Source organism: Oxyura jamaicensis, chromosome 13 (genome assembly GCF_011077185.1).
Source record: "Oxyura jamaicensis isolate SHBP4307 breed ruddy duck chromosome 13, BPBGC_Ojam_1.0, whole genome shotgun sequence".
In the NCBI taxonomy this organism is placed as follows: Eukaryota; Metazoa; Chordata; class Aves; order Anseriformes; family Anatidae; genus Oxyura; species Oxyura jamaicensis.
In genome coordinates, this window is record NC_048905.1 from 17,496,374 (window position 1) to 17,517,741 (window position 21,368).

Here is a 21,368-nt window from a genome sequence, read left to right on the forward strand (position 1 = left end):
CATAAAAGATATCCCAGTGTTTTTCCAGGTTGCAGTGAAATGTGTGCATAGTTAGAGCATGCAGCTGCCTCCTGGCTGGGTGCCTTCATGGACTTAAATTTACTTCTAAAAAGTATTAAAAAAAACTACAGTCAAGAAATACAACGCATCTTGTGTGTCCAAATCATGCTTCTTAAACCCTTCTTTCTCTCTGTCCCCCCAGAAACACGAGTGGGAGCCAACAGAAAAGGACTTTTACAGTAATTTGGAATATTTATTGAGGTTCCTGAACCACTTCGGCTACTAGGAGAAACCAGCGCAGTCTTCAAAGATGATTGAAACACCCGTGGTCCAGCCTGCTGCGAGACCCAAGCTTTGCATGTCCTCGTTTGAGTATCCTCGCTCTAATGAGCAAAGCTACTGGGAGCCCTTATTTATTCCTGTATCTATTCATATTTATTTATTCTATTTATTTGCAGAAACGTCACGTTATTTATTTTTGTAATGCAGAAATGCAATAATTATTTAACTCAGGAAACCCTTATTTATCGGCGTGTGTGGAGGGCTCTGTGGATGCCGCCTCCTTTCCCTCGCACCCTTATTTCTCTCGCACCATCCCCAGCCACATCCGAGCGCTCTTGGAGCCGTCCGGCCCCAGCAGACCCTCACAAAGTCAGATTTCCACCTCTGGGCTCAGCCCCTCTCACCTTGTGAACAGAAAGGTGATTTCTGCTGGCTCTTGTGAGTACGGCATAAGCTGCCGAAGGGAAACCCGATGTTTCCAGGTGCCTTCAGTGCAATTTGCATCTTTTTAGGAGAGCCTGCTGTAATTGTCAGAGGAGAGTCTTGTGCAAGGATGCAACTGTTACTCCTTAAATTATGTTTAATGCTTATCTTAGCCAAGGTGAGGAACATTACTGTTACCAAGGCAGTGACAATCACTTTAAAATGTAAAAAATGTGAGGTGCAAATTGCGGAGAGGTGGCTGTTTGTACAGACCTGTGTGCTGCCAAGACATTGCATATGAGTTTTTTACGGTTAAATAATCGGGAAACTTTTGTGCAGAACTCTATGAAATGTAATCAAACTCTAAGAGAATCTATGCAAAATAAAACTCTCGCACAAATGTGTAACTATCATCATTTTCTTTCTGATGTTTTATGGTGATTTAAGGAAAACTCAATCTAAAAATGTTCGACGGGTCCAATTGCGGTCTTTTAAAGGTGAGGTTCTGCCAGTTTCAGGGGGGTATTATATCCAGAAACACACGGAGACTGCAGAGATGATTAATCCCTCTGTGTAGCAGCTTACGAGGAGGTCCAGACACCACGTAACACCACTTTTGTTTTCAAATCAGGGTAAACGTAGCGCCTAAATAGTGGGTCGTGGTTTTGGTTCTTCCTTCCTTTGCTCTCACTTCGTGGCAGACAGCTCACTGCAGCACCTCGCCTTTCCCCCCCGAGCTGGATATTCCGATCGCAGGGAGATTCGCCCACGCAGAAGGAAGCGAAGGGGCAGCGCAGACCTCGTTTGGGGCAGGGTGGGAGGCACAGCACCAGCCCACAGCTGTGCCCGCATCCCCGGGCAGCACCACGCTCGTGCCTTCCCCTCCGAGGGGATTCTCCGGCTGGAATTTCACCATCCTGGCCCATCATCACCACCCGCTTCTGCAGGCTTCGCACCTGGAAAAAGTTCCCCTAAGAGCCCTGATTCACAGAGGATTTAGCCCACAGCAGTGATTGTAGGAGGCGTGCTGCGCCTGCGGGATCCCTGATCCCATGCAGACCTCAGCAAAGGGCAGGTTGGAGGGGCAGGGGAGTCCCCGCCAGAACCTGCAGAGGTTATTTAAGGGAGCTGACATGTTTGAGGAATTAGCTAGCATTTTTAATAACACCTGGAGAGAAGTTCCTTCAGGGCTGGGGAAGGGCAGACACGGTAGTCATTGTATGAACAGGGGAAAAAACAGTAGGTTCAGTCATCATCACCCTCCCTCCCCCAAATATTTAAGGATAAATCATTAACCAGTACCCACAAAAATACCGTGTGCTTAGAAAAAGAGGCTCGAGATGTCAATGGCTTCACATCCTGCCAGGGGGAATCAGACAGCGGGTGCATGGGTGTGTGGGATGGTGCCCAAGAGCAGCCCCGGGGGGACTTGTCCCCCAGCCCCAATTTAGGCGTGCAGCCGGCTGAGGAGCCGTACAGGCTGCACGCTCTGGGTGGCTGGCTCACAGCCCAGCACCTCGCTGTTTGCTGGGGTGCTGTCTTCAGGGAGCAGCCATGAGGACTAAATCTTAGCAGCGGTGCTGTGGGAGAGGCTGTGCGGGGACCACGGACTAAATAAGCCTTAGCGAAGAGCCACGGTTGCAAAAAGGTGATCTGATTTTTACAACTGCGTGCAAAGAGCCATGGTTGCAAAAAGGTGATTTTTACAATTACATGAAAAAAAAAAAAAGAAAAAAAAGAAAAAAAAAAAATAAAAAGTATTTCCAGCCTTCCAGGGAGGGAAAGCTGCTCTCAGAAGGACCAGCACCCTGCGGGACGCGGGGGGGACACGCCAAGAGCTCAGCTCGCTCCCAAAGCCCTGCATGGGCTCTCCCGCACCTGCGATAAAGCAGCGGGCCGGGGGCTCGGGGCGGTGCTGGGGCTGGCAGGGGCTCCCCGGGGCCGTGCCGAGCCGGGCCCCCCCCCCCCCCCCCCCCGCCCCCCGCCCCCCCTAGGGGGCAGCCCCGGCCAGGCGGCGGCGGCTCCGCACCGGGAGCCCGCGGGTGCCGGCGGCTGCCCGGTGTCGGGATGGAGGCACAGCCCGCACAGGGGTTTGTACCCCACGGGCAGGGCTGTCACATCCCCCACGGGATAAAACGGAGGTGGGCTCGCTGTCTGCAGCCCCCCCCCGCACAAAGGGTTCGGCAGGGGGGGAGCAGAGCGGCTCCACGTTGTCACCGGGAGATGGTGAGAGAAAAGGAGATAATTTCATTGGTTTTACATGCCAGTTTTGCACGTTTAAATATTCATTTCAATGAGTCGTTTTAGTCACCTCTGCATGCTGTGGGACAAGAGCCTGCAGGTCCCAAATGCTCCTTGGTGTCCCACCAGCACCACTGGGAAGTGAGGGGCCTGGACACCAGGGAGCCATTTCACGAGCAGTTTGATACGAAAATTTTACATTTTAAGAAAATGAATCAGGGTTTCTGTTAGAGAGGGGAACCGAAGCAGGAGTGGGCAGTGCAGCTCTGGCGATCACCTCCCAGGTGGCTGTATAAGAACCTTTCACAAGGTGCTGGAAGGGGCAAGCAGCCTGCTCTGCAAACCAGGCACCTTACCTGAGCAGCGAAGCAATGGGAACAAAGGTAACATGCAGATGGGTGTTTATAGTAGGGCCACTGCAAAACATCCCGACAAAGGACTCAAAACACCACCCTGCCCCAAACTTTCATACTACATTTATATGACTTCAAAGTGAAACGTGTGCCTTACCCAACTGCAAAGTTTTGCCTAATGAAATCCAGTAAAACCAATCTGCCACCTCTGCACCTCATCAGACGCTTTACATGAAATACCATCTCTAAAAATCAAACAGATTTAGAGAAGAAACTGGAACATGCAGGAAATATTTGGGCCAGACCTTCAGCTGGCACAGGCTGATAGGGATATTTGCAGTGCTCTGGGCTGATGTGCTGCAGCTGAGAGCCTGACTCCTTGCTAACCCCCTCCAAGCAGCACTTGCCAAGCATTTTTTTTTTTTTTCTGGCACTGTCAAATGCCTTCCTTACAGCTTCCTGCTGAAGTCAGAGATGGTACTGAGTTAACAAGAAGGTGAGGCAGCACGAGCCATGCAGTGCCCCCAGGCAGACGCAGGCTACCAGACCACCAGGTACGCTTGGCCCCAGAGCTGGTTGTTAATAATTTCACTTTTCACACTGCTTCCTGATGGCCAGAAGTGATTCCTCACCGAGACCTCACTCGGGTGATACTTCATGCATGAGCCATATTCATTGCAACCCATCATGGAAACATTAGATTCATTTTTATTTTTTTTTACTTTAGAATCTCATTATCTCAGAGTTATCTAAGCCCTGCTTCTGCAATTGCTCTCGTGATATTGCTCCTCAAACACCAAGTTATCTGGAAGTGCCCTCTCCCATGTGGTTACCCCACCCTTAGCTGACTGCGCCGAGGAGCTGCAGCCTGCAGGGGAGTGGGGAGAGCTCGTCCCCCTTCTGCTGCATCCCACCCCGAGCAGCCCTGGGCGGGTGCCTGTGGTGTTCCGCTCGGGTTTCGGCCCCTTTCACCCCCTCGCTCACATGTTCACATAAAAGCAAGCACCTCGCTGCTCCTGCAAAGTGCCACACAAGGGCCCAAGTGCGATGAGAGAAGCGATGAAGGTTTCCCCCAGAACGATAAGCTGCAGTTGACAGCCGAGAGTGAAGATTTATGCAGCACTGTCAGAAAAATTAATGATGTCAGGATAAGGTCCAGTCATCGCTCTTAGTAATTATGATGAACAAACCACTTTCTGCTTTATTGTCAGGTCGGAGAAAAGATGTTTTCCACAGAAAAAAGTTTTGCAAGACAGGCTGTGTATCGGTGTGCACCCTCGCTCCCACACTCCCACAGGGTCATGCTGAGAGAGGCAGAGATCACCTCGCTCCCGTGGGCTCCCCCAGCTGATGCTAACTACGGGGGCACTGAAGGAAGCAAGCGGCAATAATTCACAGCAATATAGGATGCAGTCTCCTCTGACAAGAAACAATCTTTATGGCTGTGTTACTCCAACTTCCTTACACATCAGGAAGTTTTACAATAACTTGCACATCGTTAGTGCCCTTGCACGTCATTAGTGCCCTTGCACATCGCTCTCGCTTGCATGGAAGCATTGCCCTGGAGTTAGAGTCTTTAGGAAGTTTGCTGGAACACTAATCATAAACGCTTCTCAAATGAGATACGTTGCTAATTCGACAGCTCAAGTTGTTGTCTATTTCCTATTTTATTGATTCATAACTGAGATAAGATAGCAATCACATCCTGCCCTTACTAAGCTTGTCTATATAAGTGAGCTTAGCATCTGCCAAAGGAGAGGAGCTTGAACTCAAGGCACATTTCAGACCAAACTTGAGCTGCCAGATACAACACCTCGAAAATGTATTTGTACATGTTCTTGTTACTATTCAGCTGTAGGGCTTCCAGTTACTTTATTCCTCCGAAGGAAATGCCATTTCTGCAGAAGATCAATAAAACTACAATAATTGCAGAAATGATTTGCTTACTGGACGCTGAAAAAACATCTTTGAATGTAAATCATTTTCCGCTTCCCCCACCCCAGGATTGTTTTTTGAGATGATTTAAAATTCATAACACACTGATTTCTGTCTTTTTCAGGGAAATTTCGAAATACCGAAGTACCTAAAGGTAAGAAGCTGCTGTTTCTTAATCTGTTATTTTCAGCTGGAGTCTCCGAAGAGGCTCATGGATTGTAAGCTTAAAGTATAACCTCTGAGAAGAGAGGTCCGAGGACATTTGAAGGCAACATGTAAAATAGCAGCTAAGAGAGGGATTGCCGGGCTGGCAAAGAGCTGTGGTTCTGGGAGCCGTGAGGGAATGGGAAGGGGGATTTGAACCCAAAAATTTGTTCTAAGAGGGGCACAGAGCTGCCGCTGATGGAAGAGCACTGGCTGGCTCAGGGGACAGCCTTTCCTCGTCAAGTCAGCAGTGCTCCTCTTGCTTCCTGAGCACACCACGTCCTATTTTTAAAAGATTGCTTGAATGTGGCTAGTCCTAACTGCTCTCAGTTACAAATGGTATGCCTTTCCTCAGTTTTCTAAGTTCTTTGTAATGCTTTTCAGGAGAAATTTCTGTTGATGTTTGTAAGATCTGTTCACTAACTGATGTAATATAAGGAAAAATGCTCAAAGCAGCTATCTGTAAACATCCTATGTCTAAGGAAAACAAACAAACAAACAAAAAATCTCTCTCTGATTTCAATGGAATTGGATCAAATTTGAAACGTTGTCAAATTCACCACTAGCAGAAACTGGAGCACTTTTATTGCAAAGTTTGTGGTTGTAATAGTTACGAAAACTGCACTTATAATATGACTTCTTAAAAAGGTATGAAAAAGAAATCAGATAAAAGAAGTTAAGATTTCCAGAGGAAATCATAGTTGATTATTCAATATAGTTTATTAACAGTTTCTTTCTTCTTTCTGTAAACCAGAACACCATTTACTCTCCCTTTTTCTCCTAGAACAAAAACTGTGCACACAACACCACCACCATGTTTATTGACGAGCTAAAAAAGCTGAACATATCTGTGTGTATGACCATAGTTAAAGAAGATATGTACCGGCTAGAAGAAAGCTGTTCAGTTCTGAAGGTAAGCTTTCACTATTTATTTGAGTTTAGTTTCAAACATTTTCCTGCAGTTACCAATTTATCCAGGCTGGGGATTTATCCACTTGGGGATTTTTTTCAATGTCTCATTAGTTCTCTTGGACACATGCAAAACAATCCCAGCCACTGCAAACAGTGGATCTTTCCCAGCCAGGCAAGGCTGCCGCAGCCCTTGGGTTGCACCAGTTTTCACATGTGATGGCGGATAAGGCATGAGCCTTTAGTTAAGTCTCTGGATATGCTGAGAAGACATTGCCAGCAAGGTTCCCCAAAAGTTACTTTCCCTGAAGGAATTAGAGAGCATTAGTGGAAGTTGTTCAGTAACGTGTCACATAATTTCCTGCTCACTTTTTGGTAAACTCTAAGCCAATATTTTGAGATCTGGTAGCCAATAAATTGTTCTTCCTTTTTAATTTTGGACCAGCTGCAGCTGCATGGAAGGATATCAAGGTTTGTCTATCATGCACAAACTCATTCTTATACAAATAATATTTAGACCTGCAGTAATGATGGTGATTTATTAGGTGCAAAAAGAGAGAAAGACAGAGAAAATAAGGTGATGGAAAATAGATTTGTATGTATTCTCAAAGTGGCTGTAATTGCTGACCTGAAACAGAGCCACAGGCTTCTTTTTGGAAGAAAAACAGATATGCATCAGTTTGCTTAATGCCTGCAAGTTGCAGATGAAACTGATACCCAGATGCTGAGCTCCTCACTGCTGCAGCTGAAACCTCAGTGTTAAGAACAAGCCGGCTGGGATGCTGCTGGGACCACTCCCTTTGTGTCTCCAGGATTTGGATATTATAAGGGAAATTGGATATTACGGGTGAAATGCTCTGACCTGTCTTAAATCTACAAGGTGAAATTATCTGAGGCCAGTGAGTGACAGCTGGCCTGCTTCTAGCTCTGTACCAGTGAGCTGGGGAGGTCCTGGAGAACGTGCAGCATTTGGGTGGAATTGTTCCGAAACTCTTGTATCAACCAGCTTCTACTCTTTTTCCTTAGGAGGAAAAAGCCCATGCAAGTAACTGCGAACATGTGGAAGTAAATTTCTCAAAATTTAAACATGATCTGGAAGAATTCTTGAAATGGGTCAACGAGACGTTCAAGTGCAACAGCATTGTGAGAAACAAGGTGGATCTGTACGCCAACAACTGCACCTGCCCTCGCCTGCACAGCTACCGCAAGGGGTGGCCCTAGGAGAGGGTCCCCTGGGCAGCGCTGGGACTGGCTGGGGATGGGGAACAAGAGATGCCTCTTACAAAGCAGAATCCATGCTAAGTGTTAATGCAAGTGGGTGATTTTAAATTGTACACAGCAATAAAAACCTTTCATGCCAAGCTCAGCCAAGCGTCGTCATTCAGATCATGCAGTTACCGAAGATGGAATTGAGTTGTGGCACCAGGGATGCAGAGAAAGGCATGAGGCTCCTGGGTTTCGGCACATAGGGACAGAAGACGCGTTCACATGCTTTAGGTGGGGCTAGGGAGCGATCCCGTGGTGGGTGCGGGGGGCTAGGTGCTGTGGTGCCCAGCGGGAATTGTTGGGACCCAGCACAGCCCCGCATGGCAGTCCCAGGGGGAGTGGGGGCTTTGCAAACTCATCCAGGGGGTGCCCAGGAGGGAAGGGACACGGCACCCGATATGGACACAACCTGCTAGACCTCACCCAGCACTGAAGCAATCGCTTTTAATTGTTCTTTACAATAAGCTTTAACGTGAATCTGACCAAATATGTGTAGCGGCTTCCTGTGTCAGCTGCATACTGAATAGATTTTGCTCAGGATTTTTGAGATCTGTTCAGTACACAGCGTTTATATGGTTTCTGACTAGATCCAGAACTGTGATGACTCACGTGCTTTGGAAAGATAGAGCGTGGTATCCCATGCATGAGACCTTGCATAGCTCTGCGTAACTCAGTACAAATCAGGTGCCAGATGCTGTTTTTCTGACAGAGATATTTGTTTCTCTGCCACTCAGCAAAGTCTTAGGCAGAGACCTGAAACGGAATTTTAAAAAATAAAATAATATTCAGGCTACCTAGGCTCAAGCAAGTGGCAAGGAGCAGTGCTGCTCGCAGGAGTACCAGCACTCCCTGTCTGCAATACCAACGGGAAGACACCAGACAGAAGAGGCTGTGAATGACATTGGTCTCTTGAAGGCTGCTTGCCTGATGCCTCTGTTCCTGAGCACACAGGCAGCACCGAACCAGTGCGACTTGCAGACACCAGAGCGCAAGGGTTTTGTCCTCAATACTTGAGGAACATGGGGAACCCAGACTGCTGACATCTCTAAGTTTGGGTAGAAACACCGTTTGCCATGACAACGAGCCAAAAGACAATTGGCACGTACCGTAGAGGAACTAGATGGCATCAGTCAATAACCCGCAGTTCTGCTAACAAAAGGCTGAGATAGGATACAAAATTATTGCGACAAAACATGCCTGAGTCACTGAATGGTCTTCTAACCCTAAACATTGCAAATAACTCTTTGCTAGGTAAAGCTTATCTTGGTGCTAAGACGTTTGCTGCCATCGAGCATGCTTCACCCCTCTGGCACTCATGGCCTACCCAGCTTCTATGAGTTTTGGACAGGGATATGTGTTCATGTCACTAACAATAATGGAAATGACTCGTAATGAAAGTAGGATTTATCACACATGTAAAAAGATAGAAAATTCACATGCAGACACAAACCAGAAGGTTTGCACCATTTCCCATAAAGCCTTAATCACCAACCAGTATCTAGAGTGGGATGTCAGAACTAATTTTTGTAGCTTACTGAAGGAGAGACACGGTGTGTACGGTACGCAGACAGAAAACCTGTTGAACTGCCATGCTTCAGTCCAAGCATAAGACCTCGAACCATCAGGCATCTCCAGCTTAAATCGTTTGGGATGGGACTGGCGGGTCTGTTTAGCTGTCTGCATCCTTCTGCATCCAGTGCAAGATGAGCGCTTTGGAAAGACCGACATCGCAGTGATGTTTGGAAGCTGAAATTAAACCGTACACTGACAACAACTGTTTAAAAAAACAGCAATCAAAGAGCACTTAGTTTAGCTTCGCAAAACCTTAAGAGATGTAATAAGTATTCCTGTCCAACACTATGAGAAAAAACAGAATGAATCCTCAAAAGCGCCTGGAGCCAGTCTGTTCAAGTACACCTTTCACTGATTCATACCCATCCCACATTCACCGATCCATATTAGCAGAATCTGTTGGCATTCATCTTCAGGCCCTTTTCTAAGAATCATAAACCTGACAGAAACACAGACAGCATGCACCAGTCAATGCATGAACCATGGATGACGGAAGAAACTTGTTTTTATCAGAAAGACATTTATTCTGGAGGAGTCCATGATTTTAAGGAGTTCATAGTGGGCACTATAAATTCATTACCTCCTATGGTCAGGTTTGCTGAGCTAGGTCTGGGTTTTTTCTCGGAGTACCCAGCCTGCCCCAGCAGCTCCTCCAAGACATTAATTTTAACTTAATTTAATTATTAAAATTCTGGACGTGATGCTTGGGTTTACCTCTGAAATGATGGCGGTATGATATTCCATTGACCTTATCAGAAAGTCCCATAGCATCCCCAGCATGATTCATTTTTGTTTTAAGTTTGTAAAGAAGTAAAGCCACAGCCACCCACTGCCCACTCACAGCTTGAACTCATTATCTCTGTACAGATATTTACTTCCCAATGCATACACCTGCAGCCCCTGCACCAAGAAAGGAGAAACAAGTCAGAATTAAACCTTAACCATTTATATCAGGTACATAGCAGCAGTTCCTTCTTTATGGATGCATTTGTTCTGCCTAGGTTAGCTCCAGATCGTGATGGTCAGTGTTTGACTTCTTCCCACATGAACAAGAGTAATTTGTAAAATGGAAATGACTGCTTCTTGGTGAGAACTGGGCCTTGCTTTTGCTCTGAGACCATCCAAGCCGCAGAGCACAGAAAAGCTCCACGACGGCAGGTGGGGAAAGCAGTGAAATCCCAGCTCATTACACAAGGACCACACTCAGTGACTTAACCTCAACTTGCCAATTAATAAAAATTCATTCAGAATTGCAGAGGAGAAATTTAAGGTGATCTACCCCATAATTTGCAGGAGTTTCACATTCTGTTTCAGCACCACCTTATTTCCAGAGAAATTCTGTGTGTGATTTCCAGATCGCACGTGGGAAGTGTGTGTCATCCGAATTGTCCCGTTCAGCTTATTCATCAGTCACCTGGATCATGGGACGGAGCGGCTGACACCCCAGGGGGTCGTGCTGCCGTTCAGAGGGACCTGCACAGGCTGCAAGTTTGGGCAGTGAGGGACCTCATGAAGTTCGACAAGGGCAAGTGCAAAGGCCGGGCTGCTCTCCCCTCTCACCCCTCCTGTGGCAGGTGTTGGGACACACAGGTTTGGGAGATCCCCAGGGATGGAGGCTCCACCACCTTGCTGGGAAGCCTGGCATTATCAACCCCTACAAGCCGCGCAAAACAGCAGCTGAAACATGGAACGTTCATAAAGCATTGCAGAGAGCTCTCACATCCCGACCAGGAGCTTTGAGTGGAAACAAGTAATACTGCAAGTTTCTGTTCCAACCGATGAATCAGACTTCTGGTGCAAATTATACGAGCAGCCCAGCCCTCCCTTCCTGCTGTCCCTACACTTGCTCTGGGCACCCCACGTCACCATCGCACAGCGGTCAGCCGAGAGCGGAGCAAACAGCAGATGGAAGGGAATCAGACCCAGCATTTGCATGGACACACAAACCATGGGATTTAGCAGGAAAACTAGGCCCTCCTTTACTTTCTCATGTCATCTAAAACCCATTAGATACAATTATAACCGAGGAGGACTTTCACTGAGGCTGCCTGTGGTTTGCACCCGCTGAGCAGGGCTGGCCTCACACTTGGGGTGAGGGAAAGGTCCCCGGGGACAGAGATGGCCCCAGCCTCTGGCCAGCCTCAAACCCTCAAGATCAGGGCCGTGCCTGGCATCCCACAGGCTTTTACAGGGTAAAAGAACCAAGAAGCCTTTAACCAAGTAAAAAATTAATTACACCCCACCGCCCCGCATCTGGATCATACATCCTAATCAGAGTACGTATCCCATAATAAAACAGCCAAAGCTGGGCAGAGATGTTAAAAACAAAGACTCTGATGCAGGTTGCTCTTAATGTCACTGATTCTATGGAAAAGTGTTTTAGAATGATCACCACAACCATTTGCCACCGTGGCAATCTGAAAGTAGCTGCTGAAGTGGTGTGAGGGAGAAGACTTGCACACACCTAGCCCATGGGATTTTACCCAACGACAGAGCCAGACACCTTCAGCACTGAAATTATTTCTTCCTTCCCATGACTTTATCAAAGGGTAAGGAAACAGGACAGACACTGAGGTTACAGTACCTATTTATCACAGCTGAAATATTTCAAGCTTTTTTTTCTTCCTCTTTAAATATAGAGCTGCTAGCCACATCCTTGAGTCATGAATGCAATGAGCTGTAGTGGGCAAAGAGCATGTTCTTATTAAAAGGTGCCATACCTTTCTCTAACAATAGCACCAGTAACCACCATACAGAATGGAAAAGTCATTAAAAAATACCTTACTAAAAAAAAATCAAGGGCAGAAATGTCAAGCATTAAATCATTTGTTTGCATTAACGCTCCATCAGCAATCCGCAGACTAGAACCACGGCTGCCATCGCCAGTAACGTGCAAAAGGTATAAAAGAATTCATTTTCAAAAGACTTGAGTTCTGCAGAAACCCCACCTAATTCTGCTCAGAAACAATTGTGAAATCACCCCATTTCTCCATATCCAATTTCCTAAGTTATTTGAATCTTCATGCAGACTTCGAGGCTTTTAAGCACAACGCTCTGAGTATCCTCAAAGGGGATGGAAAATAAAATAAAATAAAAATCTGGATCTAATGTTCTTGGCAGCAGCACAATCTTAATTCTAACAACTTCCATAAGTGTCCTGAAGCATATTTGATCTGTGATACACTTCACATGCGAGGTTTTTAAGGTTTTATGGCTCGTTATGAACGTTTCTTCCCCGCCCTCACGACAGGGCCTGGATGCTCCGTGCAGGACAGCACCCAGCAGGGCCCTCCCTGCCTACGGGGCCTGGCTGAGCCCACAGACAGAGCAGAGGGGTGGGAGCATCCTGCCCCTGCCTCCCTCCACCTCAGCTCTCTGTGAAAACGCCACCTGTGTCACCTCCTGGCCGCTCTCCTGGGGACACGCGAGGTGTCCCAGCAGATCTCCGGTACTCAGCACCAGCCCACACCTGTGGGTGCTGGACACCTGCATCCCCGCTGTAAATCCGGGCACCGTGCTCTTGGAAAGCCACCGTTCCCCCTGCAATTTCACCTTATAAAACTAGTGGCTTTTCCTCAGCTTAAATACTGCCTTCCAAAAATTGCATGTTTCAACTGAATGGTGAAAACCCTCATGGTTTGTCCAAATCGCATCCCCACCAGCCAGGAGGAAGGTGGCCTCAGGGCAATCTCCAAGCGGCGCAATGGAAGTACACTTACCTTTGGGCTTCACCTGGGTGACAAGGTGCTGCGTGGAGCAGTCACACACACAGTCTATGGTGAGAGGAGTTTACAAAGTATTTTAGCTTTTGAGAAGTTATAAAGGAAGGCCTATTAGCTAGAAAATAGAAAAGAGAGAGGTGTGATGTAGTGAGAGAGACCTCCCTCTGATAAAAACCTGCGGTGAGGCTGTGGTTGCAGAGCAGCAGGAGCTGCGAGCGCACGCAGTGGTCACTGCTTTGCTTCAGCTTCCTGTGCAGTCCAGTCCTCACTCCCAGAAAAGGGTCATAAAATGCAATGAAGATGAACTTACCGCAGTTTCCCAGCTGAATGCCATGCTGCAGCAGGGACAGGCAGCAGGATGTGGCTGTGCGGTGTCCCCACACCACGCCGTGGCCGGAGGGTCTCAGCGCGGCGCCTGCTCCCCGTCCCCGCGGGGCTGTCCCGCACTGCCAGCTCTGCTCTGCGGGCTGGAAATCCAGCAGAGAGCAGAGTGCAGTTTCCAGAAGTTCAGGTGACTTCTTTGCTCTGTGATCTAGCCAGGACTCAGATCACTCATCAGAAACGTCCCTTATCCTATTGTTACTCAGCCAAACCTCTCGGTTCTGCAGAACACATCCTTACGCAGCCGCTCTTCTGTTTCTGCAGCTCCCCAGTAACGACGGCGTTTCCTTACTTGAATTAAAATGCATTCAAATGCAATGTTCAGTATTAACTATTTGCACTGTGGCCATTACTTATATGCAAAGCTGTTCAAGTTACACTTGATCGACTTAATAATGCACCATCTCAGGAGCTTACACGGCTACAAACAATCCACATCACACGAGAAGTTCTGCTCATGCCTGACACTGCAGAAGTGATGGCTGCTCCATCACAGAACACCCCTAGCAGAAGACACCATTAAAAAAAAAGAAAAAAAAAAAAAAAGAAAAGCGTCATTGCCAGCTCCAAATGGTTTCTATAAGCACTGCTTTGCTGCCAGGTTAGACCTCTTTTACAACAACAAAAAATAGCTCTTGACGGTAAAATCCCACCATCGTTGCCACCTCATTTTAATGGAATTTTGATACTGGCTTCTACATGCAAATCCCAGCCGGGCTCAGCCATTGAGCTGCAGGCCTGCAGCAAGCAGCTGGAAGAGAACGGGATCAAGCCCTTGGGAATGAGCAGGGAGCAAGTGCTGCCTCCACGGGAAGCCCCCAGCTGGACCCCCAGGTCCTCGCTGCCCGTGTATTCCAGGAACGCAGGGACGCAGGTGAGTGATGCTGGTGGCTTCCAGGAGAAAACGTTGCTAAGAATGGAAGTCAGCAATGACTTGCTTTGATGTGCTGTACACCCAGGTTTCAGGTGTGCGGGCACCGCAGGGTGACTCTGATCAGCCCCAGGGCACAGGCTCCCCATAAAGTAGCTTTTGGTTAAAATAAGGGTTTGTAAAGTCCTTGTTCCCAAACACACTGAATCACCCCGGGGCTTGAAGTGCACCAGTCCTGCCCCGTGCTGCCCATTTCCCCCAGAGCTGCTCTCACTGCTGCTCGGACTCCCTCACGGAGGCTCCGGCTGCTGGGTGCTCGCTGCTCGCTGCTCCCAGAGCTGCCGTGCAAACAACAGCAGCAGCAAGAATCTCTTTCTCTTTTTTTCCTGTCATCAGTGACCTTTCATTTGCAAAGGTCTCCTTGCCCTTCTGATGCTGGTCTTCTGCCAGCTCAGAGAGGAGCTCTGTGACTTCCCTTTGCATGAAGAACATCCGCAGGTTTTTCTTTCTCACACTTTGGGGGCAGTCGTTCCAACATCCCTCAAGCTCCGGGCATCTGGGGCCCTCCTCATTGTCCTGGGGCTGGGATGCAGCAGGGAGACTCTCCACTTTGTTTCTTTTTGGCACAGAACACGTTTGTGTCATTTTGTTCACAGAGGCTGTCCCCGTGCCCAGTACTTATTCGTGTGTCTGTCCTCAAAGTTTGGCCTGGTGCGGTACAAATGGAAAATTGTCGCACTGGAAATAACCTGCAGAGAACCAACTTCAAAGGAAGCGATCAGTGAATAAGGATGTGAGAAAAATTAAACCCAAATTGCAGACTGGTGTGACTTCACATTCAGAAAATACACAGGTTCGACGAAGAGGCAGCATAACCTACGGATTAACAGCCCAGGGCGTTTTTCTTATGACACCAGCATGGGTTTGAAAATCCTTATTTTGAGCAGATAGATATCTTGGCCATCTCCTCAAAGACACGTGAAGAGTTTGATCTTGCAAATATGTAGGAGAAAGGTGGAAAGGACACAGCATTGCCAAAGGAAGCCTGGGTGCCTTTGCAGGGCTGAGCCCCAGAACCCCAGCTGGGGACAGAGCTGCTCAGCCCCCCGAGCACGGCTACGGAACCAACCCAACCGCAGCCCTGCTCTGCTCCGTGCACCTGGTCCCGGTGCTGAGCAGTGCTGAGCTCTCCCAGCCCAGCCGATGGGGCAGGAGATGTGGTTGCCTCTATCTGTGCATCGAACCATTGCTTCAAAAACATCCAGTCCCTGATGGTCACTGCTCTGAACACCACCACCTCAAGTCAAGCAGGCTTTCTGTAGTATTTTCTAGAGACCAAACGCTTCCTCAGCCTGTTATCAGTTCCTGTGATAATTTCTGTGCGAGTTCACCCTGGTGAAAACCAGGCAGCTGTCACCGACCTGCCGTGGAGCTGGAGAAAACGACGTGTTCATGGGCTGAGCAGCAGCCCCGCTCACCCCAGCCCCAGGTGTGACGCCTGGTCCGAAGGGAGGGAAGGTGCTCACAAGTCACTTGGGGCTCCGACAGCTTCTGCCCCACCAAGAAATGCCGGATCCGGCCCCTCCTGGGGATGTGGTGCTCACCGTGCTGCTGGAAGCTGCTGCAAGGCCCTGGGAGAGCCAAAGCCCAGGCTGGCAGCAGCAGGTATGGGCAGGAGAAGTGACAGCTTGAACTACTGGAGCCAGGGACTTCGGGGTGTGCCAGCCCTGCTGCAGGCTTCTGGGCCTTTTTTTTTTAATTGAATCTCCCAGCTCGGCGCAAGGCCGGCTTCTGACTTTGTGAACTTGGCGCTGCTGTTTCTGAAACACATCAAAGTGCAACCACAGCCATGGCCGTGCACTGAGAGGAGATGAGCATCAAGTGAAGGAAAAGAAGCACTGATTGCAAAGATGATTTGTAAGCAGCTTCTGGTCTGTGTGAAGCTACGAGCTTGTGGTTTCCCAGGTATGAGCTAAAAATGGCTTTTAATCATTAAAGCATTTCCTCCTAACTGTTCTCTAATTCTTTTATTGACTGACATTTCAGAACAAAGGCAAACCTTCATCATGCGAACACTTGTACACAGCCCGGAGCTGCTCGTAGGCGTGGAAGGGTCTGTGGAACTAAAGCGGACACAAGTGGCACAGGCGTCCCCACAGCAGAGGTCCTGTGGGGTGCTGGTGTTGCAGAGCAGCCACCCCCGATGTCCAGGGAGCCCCTTATGAAAACGTGCTGCAGCCCAAGGCCTGGCCCTGTGGCACTTAGGTCAGCATCTCTCCTCCTTAGCTGCTGCTTTCTGCAGGTGGGGCACACAAGTACCCAGAAGGACGCCTCTTCTGCTAGGACTGCATCTTGCAGTTTTTCTCTTCTGTCCCAGCAAAAGGGACTCCGAACAAAGAGGTGGCAGTGCACAAAAGCAGCAAATCTTGATTCAGAAGGTTAAAAACTTACAGTCCTTATGTGCCCGTAATTTGTTCTTATTGAATAAATAACAATATTCAGCCGGGCAGCTGTGTCACCACAGGAGCCCCACCTGGGTCATCCTCCTTCATGTTTTCACTTGCTGGGAAAGGTGGAACACTAGGACATTTTTAATAATCTTATATTTGTTGCATATTAAAAAAAAAAAAAAAAAAAAAAAAAAAAAAAAAAGGTTTAACAGTAAGAGCAGTGGCACGGGCACAGCTCTACATGACAGAAGCAGGCCCAAGCACCTGCACCCCCCAGCGCTCGCTTCACTTCTGCTGCCAGCAGCCTCCGGGGTCAGGTCAGGACCAACGAGGATGGAAATACTGCTCCAAAGCCAGGGCACCAGCTGTCCCCTGGGACACAGCCGACCCCCTGCTGTCCCACAGTGTGGGGTCAGAGTCCCCTCTGCTGCAGCCCCCAGCACCGGAGGCCCCGCTCCGTGCCCCAGCACGGTCGCGGCCTGCTGTTGTTTTCCTCCGTTCACAAGTATGTTTCTTGTGTATCGCTTCAAAACCAAACACAACTCACCATTTCCTATTTCCTGTGAGTGAAACGATGCTCGTTATCTAGAAAAGCCAGGTTATCGCTTAGAGCAGGGCGCACAGACAACAAAGCGGAGTGGCGCAGCCTGTGCAAAGCCTCCCCCTGAAAGCACCGAGGGGCCGATGTTTTTCCGTCACAAAATGGTTCAGGTGCTCAGGTCTTACTCAGATACCATTCCCAGGCACTGAGAAATCTGAATTCCTGTGCAGGGTGCAAGCGCAGGCACCGCTTCCCTCCAGCGACTGACAGGACGCACAAGCTCCGTGCTCAGCACCATGCAGGATCGAGGGAGAGCTCCCAGAAAGCAGCTGAGGCCTTCACACGACGAAGGAGGACACCCAGAAGAGGCTCTGCAGCAAGGGTGCTGCCCCACAGGGGTGCACAGAGCCAGGACAGCAGCTGGGGACAGCTTGGCCCCCACCTCCCTCACCCTGACGTGGCCGTGCTGCGCTGCTCAGCACCGCTCCAGTGTAACACGGGTGGAGGCAAAACGAGACCCGAGAGCGTGAAAAACTTAGCACTTTTGAGGAAGTGAGAGACTAGGGCTGCGTGTGGTATTAGGGCTTACAAATTCACCTATCTCACTGAGTCAGAGGTGTTTCATTTGTGTCTCTCATTCAAGAGCGAAGATGAAAGCGAAGGAAGGCACCGTAGACCCAGTGCAATCGCTGCGAGGCCACGGCGGCAGGGCCTGGAGGAGATGGCAGCACCCCAGGTCTGCCACTGAGGGAACGGCGGTGCCACACGCGTGGCCATGCAGCTGGTGGTGGCCACACGTGGCTGGTGGTGGCCCACTGCCGTGCTCAAAGGAAAGCAGGGACACAGGGCTGGAGGCAGTGGAATAAGCGGCCCCACAGGCCCGGCCCATCTCCTGCAGAAGATGGGGCAGCTGCCAGAGGCTGCTCCGGCTCCTCCTCCCCGAGGATGTGGCACTTGGACAGCGCTCTGGCCTAGAGATACTCGGGCAGATGAGGACTGCTGCACCCCAGGGGACCACGGCTGTGTGAGTCACCCCAGCCTCAGCCCAGCCAAGCAGGGAACGCTCAGAAGGTCGATGAGGTCCCCTCGGGTCGCTGGCAGACTGGATGCAAAACGTGACACCTCCACTCTTCCACAGTCTTTGCAGTTACAGACTACAGATGCTGACAGCAACGTGCTCTGCAGCTATGAGGAATGACGAAGCATTCCAAGGCCTGAAAAGATTAACAACTGGACAAGCGGCCATCTGTATTTGCTCAGCTTGCTCTCATCTAATTGCACATCACCACCAGGCTTCAGGCACCACGGGGCTCTCACCTTCCCACAGCAGTACAAGGCTAACGGCATCACGGCTCCTTTCTGCAGCTGGGGCCTGGCACAGCAAGTGCTGAAGGAGAAACCCTCCCAGCCCAGGGGCCAGAGGGGACTCCCACTAGATTTGACAACTCTATTTTTCATTGACAGCCCGACAGAACACCACCAGAGTGAAGCCCTCCTGTTCTGGCCCAGCTCCTGCTAACAGAAGCGCTGGGAAGCAGGAACACGAGGATGCTCCGAGCAAGAGCTCAGCCAGGAGCTCACCCAGACCCCAGCCCTTATTGCAGCACACAGAGCAGCAGTGCTCAGCACTTCTCAGGTCAGGGGAAGGAAAAAGGAGCAGGTCTGGACTGGTCATTTAACAACTGCTCCTCAGCTGTGCCCCAGGATGAACAAAGGAGTTAGAAATGTCCTGGGTTATGCTGAGGGCGCGTTCAAGGTCTGCCATTGCCAGCTCACCCAAAAACAGCTGGTGAAGTATATTTTTTAGCCCCCAGAAAGCTGTTGGAAAACTGTTTCACCCCCACTCTGGTTTGCCAGCAGAGCCCTGCATGGCTCCATGGCTGGAAGGTCCCTTCTCCCAAGGCTCTCCTAAGGCTTTACAAATGAAGCTTCACTGTACAGATAGCTGTGGGCAAAATGACAGACCAGAAGTTACAGGGTGCAGGCTGCCATGCTCTGCCATGAGGCGAGCTTCCAAGAGGCACTGCAGGGGAAGGCAAAATTCTCCTCTCATCTGCACCAGCATCCCTGAGAGTACATGCAAGGGGCTGGAGGCTGCCTTGGGGCTTCAAGTAGTCTGCGGTATCAAGCATCTTTCCCACAAATCATGAAAATCTTCAAGGTATGAAAACTCACTCTCGTTATCCTTCCTTAATAGGCTTTACTTGTGCTTTTCCCTCAGCAGGCAAACACACAGTGCTAAGCAGGCACAGAACAAGTCCCAGCTGTGAATAGTGTAGAGTAAGAGGTGAGCACCCCTTGCATCCAAGGGCTTGCTTTGTCATAGCTAAAGCCTTTCTCCAGGCACCACCCTATACATTTTTGCCTGGATGTCGGTTTTCCCCTCTAAGGTGATTACACAGCAGATGGTTTTCCACTGTAACAGGAAAGGAGCAGCTTCTACTGCAGAAGACAAGATCAAGTACTTCAGTGAGTCTACACAGCTGAAGATTTATGCTTTAGGTGGTTTCCTAACCCAATTGGAGGGCTGCATTACTGCTCAGTGACACAGTGTGTGTCCACACAGTTGCAATCAGGCCAGGGGTTAAGAAACCACATGCTCAAATTGGATGCAGATTACTGGCATGGTCTGGGGGTGGTTCTTCTTATGACTATGTAAGTCATGATAAGAGACCATCTTTCCATGCTTTCTGCTTTCATCAGCACCTATCACGTAGAGCAGTGCCTTAGAGACTGTGTCAACAAGTAACTAACAGGCAACCTGAAGACCTCTGAAAGATCCCCTCTGAAAGATCCCCAAGCACTCCCCAGTGTCCAGCAGCCACTTGTCTACAGCAAGCCTTCCCACTGCATATGAATCTTTATTAAGTACTTAAGTACTTAAACTATGAAAAAAAGTCAACAATACGTCAGAAGAAACTGTCTCAGCCTAAACCAAACTACTGAGTACTTACCATTCCTGTGATACGTTTACAAAAGCTCCCTGTCCCTGGATGAGGAAAAATATATTTATTCCAGCATAAAAGTCCTCTCAAGAAGTCCTCTCAAGGCCAAAATGCACAAACATGCCTGGGAGGTTACAGAATACCCCAAACTGCTTTCTCTAAAATAACTATTTTTCTTCAGCTCAGATTAGCAGTAAGCATATCCTTGTATATGACATAAAAAGAACCTTAGCATTAAAGCAGTTCTGCATCCACACGTCTCACATCCTACGTTAGGGATGGTCTGAATAAAGGTAGAAAATGACACAATAAATTATGCTTTTTCCTAGAGAAAACAAGCAAGCAAAACTGAATTTAAGGTTCAGTATGATACAATTCTGTTAACAATGGTATTCACAAGCCAGCTACAGTTTCAGAAGTAGATTCAGTACAGATTCTTGGCCAGAGTCCTGATATGAACTTTATCTGTCAACGTGGTAAGTTAACAGAAAGTCTAAGTAGATTCTTCTTCCTCCCGCTGGAATCCAAAATTATCCAACTAGAGATGGCGGGTTTGGCTCATTCTCAGTTCATCTTCACATCTGTGAGGCTGTCATATGTCAAATGCTTTGTTGTAAACTTGGGAAATAAGGAGTTCTGCTTTATGTTGCGCTGAGAGATTTTACTAAGAAAACTCGAGGTCAGAAATGAAATATTCTGAGCAGTTAGCCAACAACCACAACATTCATGGCAAGCAGAAGAGTGCTGTGAGAGATTAGAGAGCAACTATTGAACTATGTCCTGCAGAAGGGAAACTTGCTGGACTGCACTGAGTCTGAAAGCAGGTAACTTGGGATCTTTTAGGTTATTAGGAGAAATACACAGCTTTTTCTGTTTCTCAGCTTAAAGTAAGGAAGCTACAATTCACTCTGCTTTGAGAGAGGATAAGAACACATTTAAATGTGTTTAATGTTTTGCTAGCAACACAACTGTCCTACTGACTTCAAGTTCAGTAGGTGTTGTGCTCTGACAGATCAAGTGCTCCCGTGATAAAAATGCAGCATTTCACCAGCAAAGATGTCTGCTCTTGGAATCAAGAATAGTCAAAATAGTCAAGACTGCTGAAAAGGCCTTCAGGTTTTTCTAACTGCTTGCACCAAGTCCAGATAGCCCCTCAATATAAAAATAACACTGGGCAGGGCTTCTCATGAGTATTGTACTGAGATCACTTGTCCCATTGGCCCAAAAGTGTGCAGCTTCTCTGCCCTCATGGTACAACATATTGTTAATACAC

At 48.5% G+C, this 21,368-nt stretch overlaps 1 long non-coding RNA gene across 1 annotated transcript; it reads right to left on the bottom strand.

The window, feature by feature from the left end:
- Positions 1–6,235: 6,235 nt before the first annotated feature.
- On the bottom strand, positions 6,236–13,570 carry LOC118173631. The gene is made up of 3 exons (XR_004754321.1): positions 13,218–13,570; positions 12,905–12,958; positions 6,236–6,652 (listed from the first exon to the last, which is right to left on the bottom strand). It is a non-coding gene; the product is annotated as an uncharacterized LOC118173631 (long non-coding RNA).
- Between the last annotated feature and the right edge of the window lie 7,798 nt (positions 13,571–21,368).